The following is a 14,830-nucleotide window of genomic DNA, read 5'->3' on the forward strand; positions in this document are numbered from 1 at the left end:
TAATAGGCTGTCTGTCCGTCCGACCGCGAATATAACTCCTTCAGTCACTATACCAGGTAGAATGACAAATGAGGTGTCAAATGAAAGCTTATAATCCATGGATGGTACTCAAGGTGAGACATTTGACCTAGACTGTCTGTCCGTCCGACCGGAAATGTAACTCCTCCGTCACTATACCAGATAGAATCACAAATGAGGTGTCGAATGAAAGCTCATAATACATGGATGGTACTAAAGGTGGGAAATTTGACCTAGGACTTTCGGTTTTAGAAATGCGACCGGAAGTACTCTTTTAAAGTCACCGCAATAGCACAAGTGATATATTATTCGACGCGCATTCGCAAGACGAGAACAAATATATACTTCTGGTTTCATGACTGTCTGTCCGTCCGACCGCGAATACAACTCCTCAGTTACTAATACAGATAGAATGACAAATGAGGTGTCGAATGAAAGCTTATAACCCATGGATGGTATTAAAGATGAGAAATTTGACCTCGGACTTCGGTTTTAGAGTTACAACCGTAGGTACTGCTTTAAAGTCACTCAAAATATGATATGAGTGTAAAACAAGATGACAAAATTAGTAAAATCGTAGATCAATCGACGCAAAGTTACACGAAGAGTTCCAATATCGACTTCCATTTCTACTTTCGATTACTTTGGGTGAAAATATTCGTTATTTCGTAAAATAAATCGAAAAATAACAGCCGTTGTAACCGTCACGGAATCCAATTCTTTTTGGATGACAAATGTTCGTGATCAACAACAAGAAACTGTATGTTAAAATCGAATGTCAATATTTTCAATTTTTATTGTCTTGGAAACCAGCCAAAACATTCCGTACATTCCAGCCAAAACCAGCCAGTACATTCTTTAAAGTCGAATATCGGGGTAAATAAATAAAAAACCAATAAGTATTGGTTTAAAACGTATAAATATAAAGATGTAATAACTGAAAAAATATATATAGTATACAATAAAAACTAATAAGCAATCGAGAAAAGAGAAAAAGTAATTTTTTTAATTAATATATTAATTAATATATATATGGAAACGTTTTGATCCTTATGGTCAGAAGCTTATATTCCATATGAAAGCAGCCTTTAGCTTTTTTTTTGTTGGAACGCAAGTATAATCAAGAGAATGTAAACCTATTATGAAGAGTGTATTGTCAATTATCAAGCATTAACTTGAATGTTGAAACAATTTCAAGTGATATTGGATCAAACTTTTTGAATTAGCTAAATTATATAATGTTACTCCTGAAAATCCTGAATTTCAAGTAGTCAGTCATAAATTGTTTTATATATTTGACCTAAGTTATTGTTTTGTACAAACTACAGAAACAATTTAATGAAACATAGTTTATTAAATTTAATTTAGGTTTGCTGATAAAAGTACTTTATGGAAGTTTTTGTGAGTATTGGATTCTCAACTTTTTAAACACAGCACGTGGTTTGTGGAATGAACACATATAAAATATGACTTTGTGCTCTTCCTGCAGATGCATTTGGTACAGTAGAGGTCAAAGAAAGGTTAGAGAATTTGTATGATATTTTAGATTCAAATTCTTTGTGAAATCCCAATAAATACAAAATTAATTTTTTATACGATAGTTTATAGTTCATGAAAAAGCTTAAAATAATTAATTCACATAATCAAGATATCTCAAAAAGAATTAAATTGTATAAAAGTTGGAAAATAACAATTAATAGTTGTAGGCTATATAAGAAAATATATATAGAAAATAAGTCTATACAAAATATTATGAGCTACAAACTGATACAAAAACAAAATACTAACGCCAAGCCAAGCCAAACAAACAACTGTGACAACAAACGCCGATCCTGTACAAGACAAATGTCACCAAAATTATTTGCTATTCATACAAATTGAGAAATGGCCGATCTGGCACATGCGCATAAAAATTTAGTTCATAGATAATCCGTTTGTGTCGGTTCTTGGGAGATATGTATTCTTTGCTTCCGTGATAGTGTGACGTCAAAACGTCAAATTTTTTCCAAATACGTTGTGTCTAGATGTTGCTACCGTGTACGCAAATAAAAAAGTTAGGTAGAATTAAACGTCATAACAAATATTTTTCTATCAAACAAACACTAAACATATCAAAATAGCGTATATCAAAATATACAGTCACTGCCCACGCTAAATAGTCACTAGCTTGATGAAGTTTAACTTTTTTATTTGCGTACATTTTAGCGTGTACCTAGACACAACATCATCATCATCATCATCATTCTCTTTGCCTTATCCCTATGCGGGGTCGGCTTCCCTAATTGCATTTCTCCACACAATTCTGTCTTGGGTCATATCAATGTTAATCCCCTTTACCAACATGTCCTGCCTTATCGCCTCCCCCCAGGTCTTCTTTGGTCTTCCTCTCCTACTCCTTCCAGGAATCTGCACTTCAGCTATTCTTCGTATTGGGTGATTAACGTCTCGACGTTGAACATGACCAAACCATCTTAACCTATGCTCTCTCATTTTGGCATCAATTGGTGCCACACCTAGACTTCCCCTAATATACTCATTTCTAATTTTATCCTTCTTTGTCACTCCACTCATCCATCTAAGCATTCTCATTTCCGCCACATGCATTCGTTGTTCCTCTTTCTTTTTCACTGCCCAACATTCAGTTCCGTACATCATAGCCGGTCTTATGGCTGTTTTATAGAATTTTCCCTTCAGCTTCATTGGAATTTTTCTGTCACACAACACACCACTCGCTTCTTTCCACTTCATCCATCCAGCCCTAATTCTACTGCATGCATCTCCATCTATTTCTCCATTACTCTGTAATACCGATCCTAGGTACTTAAAACTATTGCTTTTCACAATCATTTCACCATCCAAAGATACCATTTTATTTGTAGTAGCTCCATCTTTAAATGAACATTCCAAATACTCTGTTTTTGTCCTACTAAGTTTTAAACCTTTTTCCTCCAGAGCTTGTCTCCACTGTTCCAGTTTTTGTTCTAGGTCTCTTTCACTATTTCCTACTAACACGACATCATCAGCATACATTAAGCACCATGGAATGTTACCCTGTAGTTTCGTTGTTATCTGGTCCACAACTAATGAGAATAAATACGGACTAAGCACAGAACCTTGGTGCAATCCTACTTTCACATGAAATTTATCAGTCTCTCCCACACCTGTCCTAACACTAGTCGTTACTCCCTCATACATATCCCTCACAATCTTTACATATTCACCAGGGACTCCTTTCTTATTGAGTGCCCACCACAGAATCTCTCGAGGAACTCTATCATATGCTTTCTCAAGATCAATGAATACCATATGAGCGTTTGTTTCTTTACTCCTGTATTTTTCCATCAATTGCCTTATAATGAAAATTGCATCTGTTGTTGATCTACCCTGCATAAAGCCAAATTGATTCTCGGATATTTCGGTCTCTTCACGTATCCGTCTGTCAATTACTCTTTCCCATATTTTCATGGTGTGGCTAAGCAGTTTTATAGCCCTGTAGTTTGTACATTGTTGTATATCTCCCTTGTTTTTGTAAACAGGTACCAGTATACTGCTTCTCCATTCGTCTGGCATTTGTCCGACTTCCATAATTCTATTAAATAGACCTGCTAGCCACCTTGTTCCTGTCTCTCCCAATGCTCTCCATACTTCCCCAGGAATATCATCTGGTCCTACCGCTTTTCCTTTCTTTATTTTTTGAAGCGCTTGAGCCACTTCCTCGTTGGTTATTTTGGTGACCATTGCTGCTACTGTCTCCGTTGACTCTACAGGCTGTCTGTCAAATTCTTCATTTAATAAGCTGTCAAAGTACTTTCTCCATCTCTTTTTGACTTCCCTTTCGTGAACTAGTATTTTATTATTTTCATCTCGGATACATCTAATCTGATTAAAATCTTTTGCTTTCTTTGCTCTCTGTTTGGCTATTTTATATATCTTCGTTTCGCCTTCCCTGGTATCAAGTTGATCGTATAGGTTTGAATACGCTTCTGCTTTGGCTTTTGCTACTGCTACTTTCGCTTCCTTTTTCGCCACCATATAGTTTTGAAGATCTATGTCGGATCTGGTTTCTTGCCACTTTTTATATAATATTCTCTTCTCTTTTATTTTTCCTTGTACTTCGTTTGACCACCACCAAGTCTCTTTATCCTCAAACTTTTTTCCTGACGTTTTCCCAAGTATTTCAATAGCAGTCTCTCTAATACTACTGGCCATTTTTCTCCAAATTGTATTAGGGCTTCCTTTCATGTTCCAACATATTTTTTCTACTATTCTTCTCCTGAATAGACCTTCTTTCTCATCTTTCAGCAGCCACCACTTGATTTTTTGTGGTCCTCTCCGATATTTTTGTTTAGTTTCGCTTTTTACTTCGATGTCCAGAAGAAGCAGCTTATGTTGTTGGCTTACTGTCTCACTCACTATTACCTTGCAGTCCTTACATTCACGTATGTCTTCTTTCCTTATCATGAAGTAGTCTATTTGGGATTGATGTTGTCCACTTTTGTAGGTAATAAGTTGAGTTTCTCTCTTTTTAAAGAATGTGTTAACAATCGCCATATCCAATGCTGTTGCTAATTCAAGCATGTCATCTCCAGCTTCATTTCTAGTTCCAAAGCCTAATCCCCCATGTATTGTTTCATATCCTGTCTTGGTTTGGCCCACATGTGCATTGAAATCACCTCCTATTATAACTTTCTCCTCTGCTGGAATATCACTCAGTACGTCTCCTAATTGATCATAGAAAGCTCTTCTTTCATTCTCACCCAGACCTGTTTGGGGAGCATACACACACACAACATTCAATACCTCTTTATCAATTACAAATTTCACTGACATCATTCTATCACTCGTTCTTACAACTTCTACTATGTTATCTTTCATTTCACTATCAGCAATTATACCAACTCCATTTCTAGTGTTACTACTCCCTACATACCACAATTTGTATCCTTCACCTAGTTCTTTCGCCCTTTGTCCTTTCCACCTAGTTTCTTGAATACAAGCAATTTGAACTCTTCTTCGTTTGAGCGCATCCACTAACTCCAGACTCTTACCTGTAAGACTGCCAAGATTCCAAGACCCTATCCTAATTTTTCTAACCTGTAATGGTGTTCCCCCTGAGATAGTCCTCACCCGGAGATCCGAACGGAGGCTCATTTTACTTCCGGAACATTTTACCTCAGGAGATGCCATCATTTCAGTATAAGTTTTTATTGCGTTTGGAGAAGGTCTTTTCATTATTATGGCCTGAAAAGATTTTTGGATATTTGATGCCTGAATGCCTTTTCTATCAGCACCATACCCTGCCCTGCACGTTTAGCCAATACACCACCAATGCAACCAAAGTGCAGTATTACCCCACACCCGCCTGCATTTTTCTGTATAGGCCAGGATCCCTACTGTAAGGACTGCCCTATAAGCCAATGTATTGTTGCCCGTATCCCGCCGCTAGGAGGCACGTACTTTGGTTATTTCGGGATACTAGACACAACGTGTTTGGAAAACTTTTTTTGACGTTTTGACGTCACGACTATCACGGGGCCTGATTCTAATTCATTTCGACAGTCGCAATTTCATTTCGACACCGCCATGACAGCCGGAGAGTATAGCGATTCTTGGGGATATTAACCTTATCATGTTGAGACTGCTCAGAATTTGGGTTGGCGCTTCGGTTTCTTGGATTTTGTTGATAGTCTGGGAAAATTATCGAAAAAATACCATTTTTGGGAAAAATTATTTACCAGCTATTTTATTGCTAAAATCGAATCTTAAGATTGCATATATTAGTAATATGGGGTATGACAAGTCCGCAGAAAGTGTGTTATTTTATTTATAAACAAATTAGCACTCCTAAATCTTCTTTTTTTTTTCAATTAGTGGTCTGTAACTCCTATAACTTTTCCTTTGAGCCAAAAACACTCAAATAAAAATTCACCGTAATTTAGTTCTGCACAAAGTTATTTTTTTTCCGATTTCCTTCAACAAAAATTTTACTCAGAAAATCCGAGTTTTCCCAAAAAATCTGCCATTTTCAATTAAAATTTTAGGGAAGTACCTAATTATTTATCAATAATTAAATAATTGAAGACATGAAAGATTTATTATAGTAGATTATACAGAGGGGCTAAATTATGGAATAAATTCATTTCTTTAAAACGGACGATTTTGGAGCAAAATCCCGAAAGAGGTCGATTTTTATTTTTAAATTACAATTTTTTGGCATATATTTCATACTAGTGACGTCATCCATCTGAGCGTGATGACGTAATCGATAATTTTGTTAATGGGAATAGGGGTCGTGTGGTAGGTCATTTGAAAGGGCGTTTAATTCTCTATTCAGTAATATAAACATTAATATCATTAGGTATTTATACAGGGTTGCCAAAAAAATGTTGAATTAAATTAATTGGCGCAAAAAGAAGAATGTATGTAATTTATTTAACTCAAAATACATTGTACTGCTGTCAGAAAATAGAAAAAAAGGTTTATTTCACAAATAAACATTTCTTTTCGCTTAAATTAAATCACAAACAGCCTCCCTCCTACCTATTGGCAGTTTGAACTTTTAATTTAAGCTAAAAGCAATGTTTATTTGCAAAATAAACATTTTTTTCTATTTTCTGACAGCAATAGAATGTATTTTGAGTTAAATAAATTACATGCATTCTTCTTCTTGCGTCAATTAATTTAATTCAAAATTTTTTTTGGCCTCCCTGTATAAATAATGATATTAATGTTTATAATACTGAATAGAGCATTGAACGCCTTTGTAAATGAGCTACAACACGAACCCATATTCCTATTTAAAAAAATAATTACGTCATCACGCTCGGATGGATGACGTCACTAGTTTGAAATATATGCCAAGAAATTTAATTTAAAAATAAAAATCGACCTGTTTCGGGATTTTTCTCTAAAATCGTCCATTTTAGAGAAAATGAATTTATTCCATAATTTAGCCCCTCTCTGTATATCAGGAGACCGGCGACAATCTAACCAATAGTTTAGCAATAATTAAAATGTTAATTAAAAAATTTCGGTCGAAATAATAACCAGAAAGATTATGATACACCAGAATAACTATGATTTTCATATAAAAAAGCACTATACCTATTCAACGTACCTTACAGGATTGAAATTGGACCATTTGAGCGGTCTCAGGAATGTTATAAAGAAACAATTTTTTGGCTTATAAACAAATAGAACCCCTCAGAAAATATTAGATTAAATTAAATTAAGTTAACGCTGTTGAAAAGAGCACGGCTTCTGTGTCCTTTTCGAAGAAAAACAAATTGAATTGCGAGGAGTGATTCCAGGTATAACCGGTCAAATTTGACCGGCATTTGCGACAGAGTTATAAACAACAGGATTTTAATCTTTGAACCATTAGATACCTTTTAATTCCGGTCCTCTTTGTACATACAAATTTTCATATCTTCAAGACACTCGTAACAAAAAAGATTTATGTCACTGTCACCAAATTATTTAATTATTGATAAATAATTACTTCCCTCAAATTTTAGTTGAAAATTAAAGATTTTGTTTGGAAAACCCGAATTTTCCGAAGAAAATTTCCGTCGAAGGAAATTGGAATGAATTATCAATGTGCAGAATTAAATTACTGTCAATTTTTATGTGAGTGTTTTGGTTTAAAGTTAAAATTTTCGGAGTTATAGAGCAATAATAAAAAAAAAGATTTCGGAGTGCTAATTTGTTTATAAACAAAATAGCACACTTTCTGTGGACTTTGCACAGCTATATTACTAATATAGGAAATCTTAAGATTTGATTTCAGCATGTCCAGCAATAAAATAGCTGGTAATTAATTTTCCTTGTTTTTTACTAATTTTCCCAGATTATTACCTCACATCTTTCATTGAGTTGATGATTCATGTTGTGGACATTCTCAATTATTATATTTCTAATTTAATACTATTCTATCTAATTCCTCAAAACAAGCAAATTTCAATTAAACCCAGCTATATTATAATACCTTTTGATTTAGTTTTCCTTGCAAGAAATAAACAAAACACATCTAAACTAAACCTAACCTCGCTTTTGGCCATTCATTCATCTCCGTGTCAAATAATTTCGACAGTCGCCATATTGAAAGCGACTTGTTTTTGGTCGAAATTTGATTTAGAATCAGGGCCACGGTCTATGGACCGTGATAGTGTGACGTCAAAACGTCAAATTTTTTCCAAACACGTTGTGTCTAAGGTATACGCTAACGTGTACGCAAATAAAAAAGTTAGGTAGAATTAAACGTCATAACAAATATTTTTCTATCAAACAAACACTAAACATATCAAAATAGCGTGTATCAAAATATACAGTCACTGCCCACGCTAAATAGTCACTAGCTTGATGAAGTTTAACTTTTTTATTTGCGCACATTTTCGCTGTGTCTAGGTACACGCTAACGTGTACGCAAATAAAAAAGTTAGGTACACGCGAATTAAACTTCATCAAGCCGATGACGTCATTATTTAGCGTGCGCAGTGACTTTATATTTTGGTACACGCTATTTTGATATGTTTAGGCGCGGTACTTTATGTCTCGATTAACAGCCGGTTATCTAACTGGGGTTTAATCGGGACCACTTTAGGGTCTCTTGCCTTGTAATAAAGGCAATTACAAGTATTATTAAATATAATTATAAATAAGGATAATAATAATTAAAATTGCATTTATTACAACGCAAGAGACCCTAAAGAGGTCCCGGTTAACTAACCGGCTGTTAATCGAGACATAAAGTACCGGTCCTTAGTGTTTTTTGTTTGATAGAAAATATTTTTATTAAGGGAAGGGGAAGGGAAGCAGAACTATTTAATTCAGATGTTTCAAACTTAATTGTAATAAAACAACTGTATATAAAAGTATATATTCAGGTTAGCAAAATAAATATTAGTTAACATGATATTATAAATACAAAATACTGCTAAAGTATTATTTATACCTAAGTTAATTATACCAGTTTATATTGGTGTTTATTTTTGCTGTGGTGTTTATTTTTATTTATACAGGGAATTGAAGTTGTTACGATTTTCATAGAAAATTGGTTATAACTTTGTAAATACCCTGTATAACATAATAAACCTTTATATTTTTGTGATATGGAAGTTAAGAAGATTTCGAACATAAAATAAAATATAGGATGTTTCATTTCCATTTAAAAAACATAAGTTTGGCCTGCCACTATATTATCGAACGCCCTGTAACATTCTAACATTCTAATTTTAGTAATTTTGTAATATGAAGCTCAAAGTTTGCTAAAATTTTTGTTACTAACTTTTATTGCTATCTATTACTATAGCGGATCTACTGAGCTTTATCACACTAATCAATCACCCCGTATATTTTGTCTTATTACTTCTGCTACCCTTAATCTCGAATTTTTGTCTCTTATCTTTTTCATACTGTTTTAGAATGCTGTTAAACTCATTAAAAGAACTAAATAATTGTCCACACTCCATACTTAATTTAAAAAAAAACACTAAACAATTAAAAATAAGGAAACTCTTTACAAATCAATATATTATACTGTAAACATAACGCGATTAGACAAATTCTAACCAAACTCTGACATTCGCGATACTTACATATTACAGATACTTAATACCACAGCATACACGTAGCTCAAATTAGCGTGTACCAAAAACCCAGTCATAGTACACGCTAAATAATGACGTCACTGACTTGATGACGTTTAAGCGTGTACCTAACTTTTTTATTTGCGTACACGTTAGCGTGTACCTAGACACAGCGGCACATTTTAGCGTGTACACTTCGCGTCAAAAAAAACTGGTACACTTTTTTTTCCCAATGTAAACCTGTGTTCAGACTGGACACAATGGCTCGTGAATCACGGCGTTGTTGCCAGCACAGATAATGGAATTGCACTAAATCTAAATACAAAAAATAACGTTCAAAAATCATGGTGGTGAATCGTAAAACGGGCCATAGGTAACTCAATGTAAAATTCTAAACTGTTAAATTCCTGCTTCCCTAATCATTTTACAACAAAAATCATGAGAAGCTATTTGTATGGGATTAAAATCTGTATTAAAAACAAAAGCTAAAATTGTTCTTCTTCTTCTTCTTCCTTTATTGGGAGCTAAAATTGTTCTAGGATTTAAACACATTCCAACATTTTGAAAAATACCTACATTTGCCACAGTAGGCATGTGTGTAAAAGTTAGGCCCACGTTATGATTTACCTTATTGTTCGCACACTATTGACTGAATAAAACATCTTCATTATTATTATTACTTTCTCCTCAACTGAGGCTATCTTATCAATTTTATTATTATTTTAAACAAGAAATGATAAACTAAAAATTTTGACAGTTCAAATTGTCAATATTTATAATAACTTCACTGTGACGGAACGCAACCGATACACATTATGGTAATGTGTGTGGCCTAACTTTGGCGTATTTCTGTGAAAAATTCTTATTATATTTCTCATGATTCGAAAAAAAAAATGAATACATTTAATAAAACACATTGAACATTTTGACAGGCGACATTTTCCACCTATGTGCTTAATATTTCAGCAGTTTCGAATTTTATTGTAATACATAATATTTAAGTTTCACAAGTGTTTACTGTAAAAGTTATTCATTTTGTATTAATTTCAAATTTTAATTTTTCCAGTGTGTTTTATTTATTAGTATCCCACAACTTTACGAGAAACCCTTCACATTTCTCGATTTTAAATTAAACATAATAATTTAATATCATGTCTAGAGTTATTATGTGTCATTCATATCATATCTGTCATAAATTATATTAGAACACGAATTCATTTATGGGTACTTAATTGAGATGATGGAACATTACAAAATTAATAAGAGAATTTTTTAGGATGCATGTTTAAATAAATGTGACTGACTAATCGAGAATGCTCGATGTTGTTTTAATTTTTAGTAAACCTACTAAAAACTTGCGGTCTGCCGCACAGCCCTTCTTTTACCTGGTTTTTTTATAATATTTTAGTTGAACCGGCAACGTTACCTAGAAATAAGAATGACATATGTGACAAGACCAATTTACACAACTAGAAAAACACGATTTTCGGTTATAAGACTTGTACACTTCGCGTCAAAAAAACTGGTACACTTTTTTTTACCAATGTAAACCTGTGTTCAGACTGGACACAATGGCTCGTAAATCACGGCGTTGTTGCCAGCACAGATAATGGAATTGCACTAAATCTAAATACAAAAAATAACGTTCAAAAATCATGGTGCTGAATCGTAAAACGGGCCATAGGTAACTCAATGTAAAATTCTAAACTGTTAAATTCCTGCTTCCCTAATCATTTTACAACAAAAATCATGAGAAGCTATTTGTATGGGATTAAAATCTGTATTAAAAACAAAAGCTAAAATTGTTCTAGGATTTAAACACATTCCAACATTTTGAAAAATACCTACATTTGCCACAGTAGACATGTGTGTAAAAGTTAGGCCCACGTTATTATTTTCCTTATTGTTCGCACACTATTGACTGAATAAAACATCTTTATTATTATTACTTTCTCCTCAACTGAGGCTATCTTATCAATTTTTTATTTTTTTAAACAAGAAATGATAAAATAAAAATTTTGACAGTTCAAATTGTCAGTATTTATAATAACTTCACTGTGACGGAACGCAACCGATACACATTATGGTAATGTGTGTGGCCTAACTTTGGCGTATTTCTGTGAAAAATTCTTATTATATTTCTCATGATTCGAAAAAAAAATGAATACATTTAATAAAACACATTGAACATTTTGACAGGCGACATTTTCCACCTATGTGCTTAATATTTCAGCAGTTTCGAATTTTATTGTAATACATAATATTTAAGTTTCACAATTGTTTACTAAAGTTATTCATTTTGTATTAATTTCAAATTTTAATTTTTCCAGTGTTTTATTTATTAGTATCCCACAACTTTACGAGAAACCCTTCACATTTCTCGATTTTAAATTAAACATAATAATTTAATGTCATGTCTAGAGTTATTATCTGTCATTCATATCATATCTGTCATAAATTATAATAGAACACGAATTAATTTATGGGTACTTAATGGAGATGATGGAACATTACAAAATTAATAAGATAATTTTTTAGGATGCATGTTTAAATAAATGTGACTGACTAATCGAGAATGCTCGATGTTGTTTTAATTTTTAGTAAACCTACTAAAAACTTGCGGTCTGCCGCACAGCCCTGCTTTTCTGGTTTGATATAATATTTTAGTTGAACTGGCAACGTTGCCTAGAAATAAGAATGCCATATGTGACAAGACCAATTTACACAACTAGAAAAACACGATTTTCGGTTATAAGACTTGTACCAGTTTTTTTTGACGCGAAGTGTACCTAGACACAACGTGTTTGGAAAACTTTTTTTGACGTTTTGACGTCACGACTATCACGGTCCATTTAATCTGCATTTTTTCTAAATCGTTTTTAAAATAATTATTGACATAAAAAATAGTGTTTATTGTTCATTTTTTGACTTCTTTTATTAATTAATACTATTCACATTTCCAACATTGTTTTATTTTCTTTTATCAATGGGATTTTGTTAAAATGACAACGGCCAATTAGTTATCTCCATTTTTTTGGTTTAAAATGACATAGAGAAAAGAATATAATAATTAATTATTTAATGCTCGCATCAAATAGTATGGTCGATAGTGATAAAATATGATGAGATGAATATGAATTTATTGTAGATGTAGATGTAGACTTGTGGCCATCATAATAGCATCTTAGCATCCCATGTAAATGTCACAATACATAACAGGATCCTGCTTTGTACTGTGGTAAATGTAATCAAATAAAAGCAATGAACTGTCAATAGGGCTTTTCATTCACAGTCATTTGTTTCGAGCTTCTGTCATGTGTCACATAATATTAATATATCTACGTCATACGTTATTGATATATACCAATGATACAAACCAAAGACGTATGGCGTAGATATATTAATATTATGTGACACATGACAGAAGCTCGAAACAAATGACAGTCGATGAAAAGACCTATACGGATGGAATGGGGCTTTTCATTCACAGTCATTTGTTTCAAGCTTCTGTCATATGTCGTATAATCCGTGTATATTAATATTGTACACAGATTATACAACATCTGACAGAAGCTCGAAACAAATGCTAATCGATGAAAAGCCCTATACGCTGTGAGCTCGTACGTAGAGGGGATATTTACAAATTCGCGAGCGCCAGTAGTGGCAAGTCTGTAAACGTTTACCGGAAATTTGACATAAATGTCAAAGTGATTAATTTAAAATTAAAATTAAAAACATTAATTATAAAAAATATTAGTTGGTCAAAGCTGTGGTATATATTTTTACCTTAAATATACTTACGTCTTAAATACTGAATTTAAGTTTTTTTAATGTTCCGTAATATGTAATTATAAATTAATCTTAGCGCCATCTACACGATAATTGTGAAAGTATCCGAAGTAAGAAATTCATATTTTATCAATAGAACGTCAAAATGATTAGCAAAATCTTAAAAAAATCTATTACAATTTAATTACTTTTTTGAGTTGTAAATATTAAGCGATGACAATTAAATAATAAATTTAAAAATTACCGGTAAAAGTTGAATTAATAACCGCTAGGAACGACACCAGCGAAGCTCAGAGCGTATACGCTCTGAGCTTCGCCGGTGTCGCTCCTAGCGGATTAGTAATGCAACTTTCACCGGTAATTTTTAAATTGATTATTTAATTGTTATCGCTTAATATTTACAACGCAAAAAAGTAATTAAATTGTAATCGATTTTTTAAGATTTTGCTAATCATTTTGACGTTCTATTAATGAAATTAATTTCTTACTTCGGATACTTTCACAATTATCGTGTAGATGGCGCTAAGATTAACAGATTAATTTATAATTACATATTACGGAACATTAAAAAAACTTAAATTCAGTATTTAAAACGTAAGTATATTTAAGGTAAAAATATATACCACAGCTTTGACCAACTAATATTTTTTATAATTAATGTTTTTATTTTTAATTTTAAATGAATCACTTTGACATTTATGTCAAATTTCCAGTAAACGTTTACAGACTTGTCACTACTGGCGCTCGCGAATTTTTAAATATCCCTTCTACGTACGAGCTCACAGCGTATAGGCACAAAGAAAATTAATGCGGCCACGATACAAGAGAGAGGTTCTAGAAAGAGACAGAGAAGGTGCTGGAAAATTTGACAGGCCGTGTAATTTCAGTTGCCTATATCAACTTAAATCGGGGAAATAGACCTCATATTTTTTAAATTTTATTAACTCAACTTAATTTTTAAATACAGCCTATCAGCCCTGATACCAAGTTAAAAAAATATGAGGTCCATTTCCCCGATTTAAGTTTATATGGGCAACTGAAATTACACGGCCTGTCAAATTTTCCAGCACCTTCTCTCTCTCTCTCTCTCTCTCTAGGACCTCTCTCTTGTATGTTGGTGGCAAATCTCGCTACACTATTTGAATGGGACAGGGCCATTCCATCCGTATAGGGCTTTTCATCGATTGTCATTTGTTTCGAGCTTCTGTCATGTGTCACATAATATTAATATATCTAGGCCATACGTCTTGGGTTTGTATCATTGGCGTATACCAATAACGTATGACGTAGATATATTATTAGTATACGCCATATACATATATATTATTGGTATACGCCAATGATACAAACCCAAGACGTATGGTCTAGATATATTAATATTATGTGACACATGACAGAAGCTCGAAACAAATGACTGTGAATGAAAAGCCCTATTG

Source organism: Diabrotica virgifera, chromosome 4 (genome assembly GCF_917563875.1).
Source record: "Diabrotica virgifera virgifera chromosome 4, PGI_DIABVI_V3a".
Classification (NCBI taxonomy): domain Eukaryota; kingdom Metazoa; phylum Arthropoda; class Insecta; order Coleoptera; family Chrysomelidae; genus Diabrotica; species Diabrotica virgifera.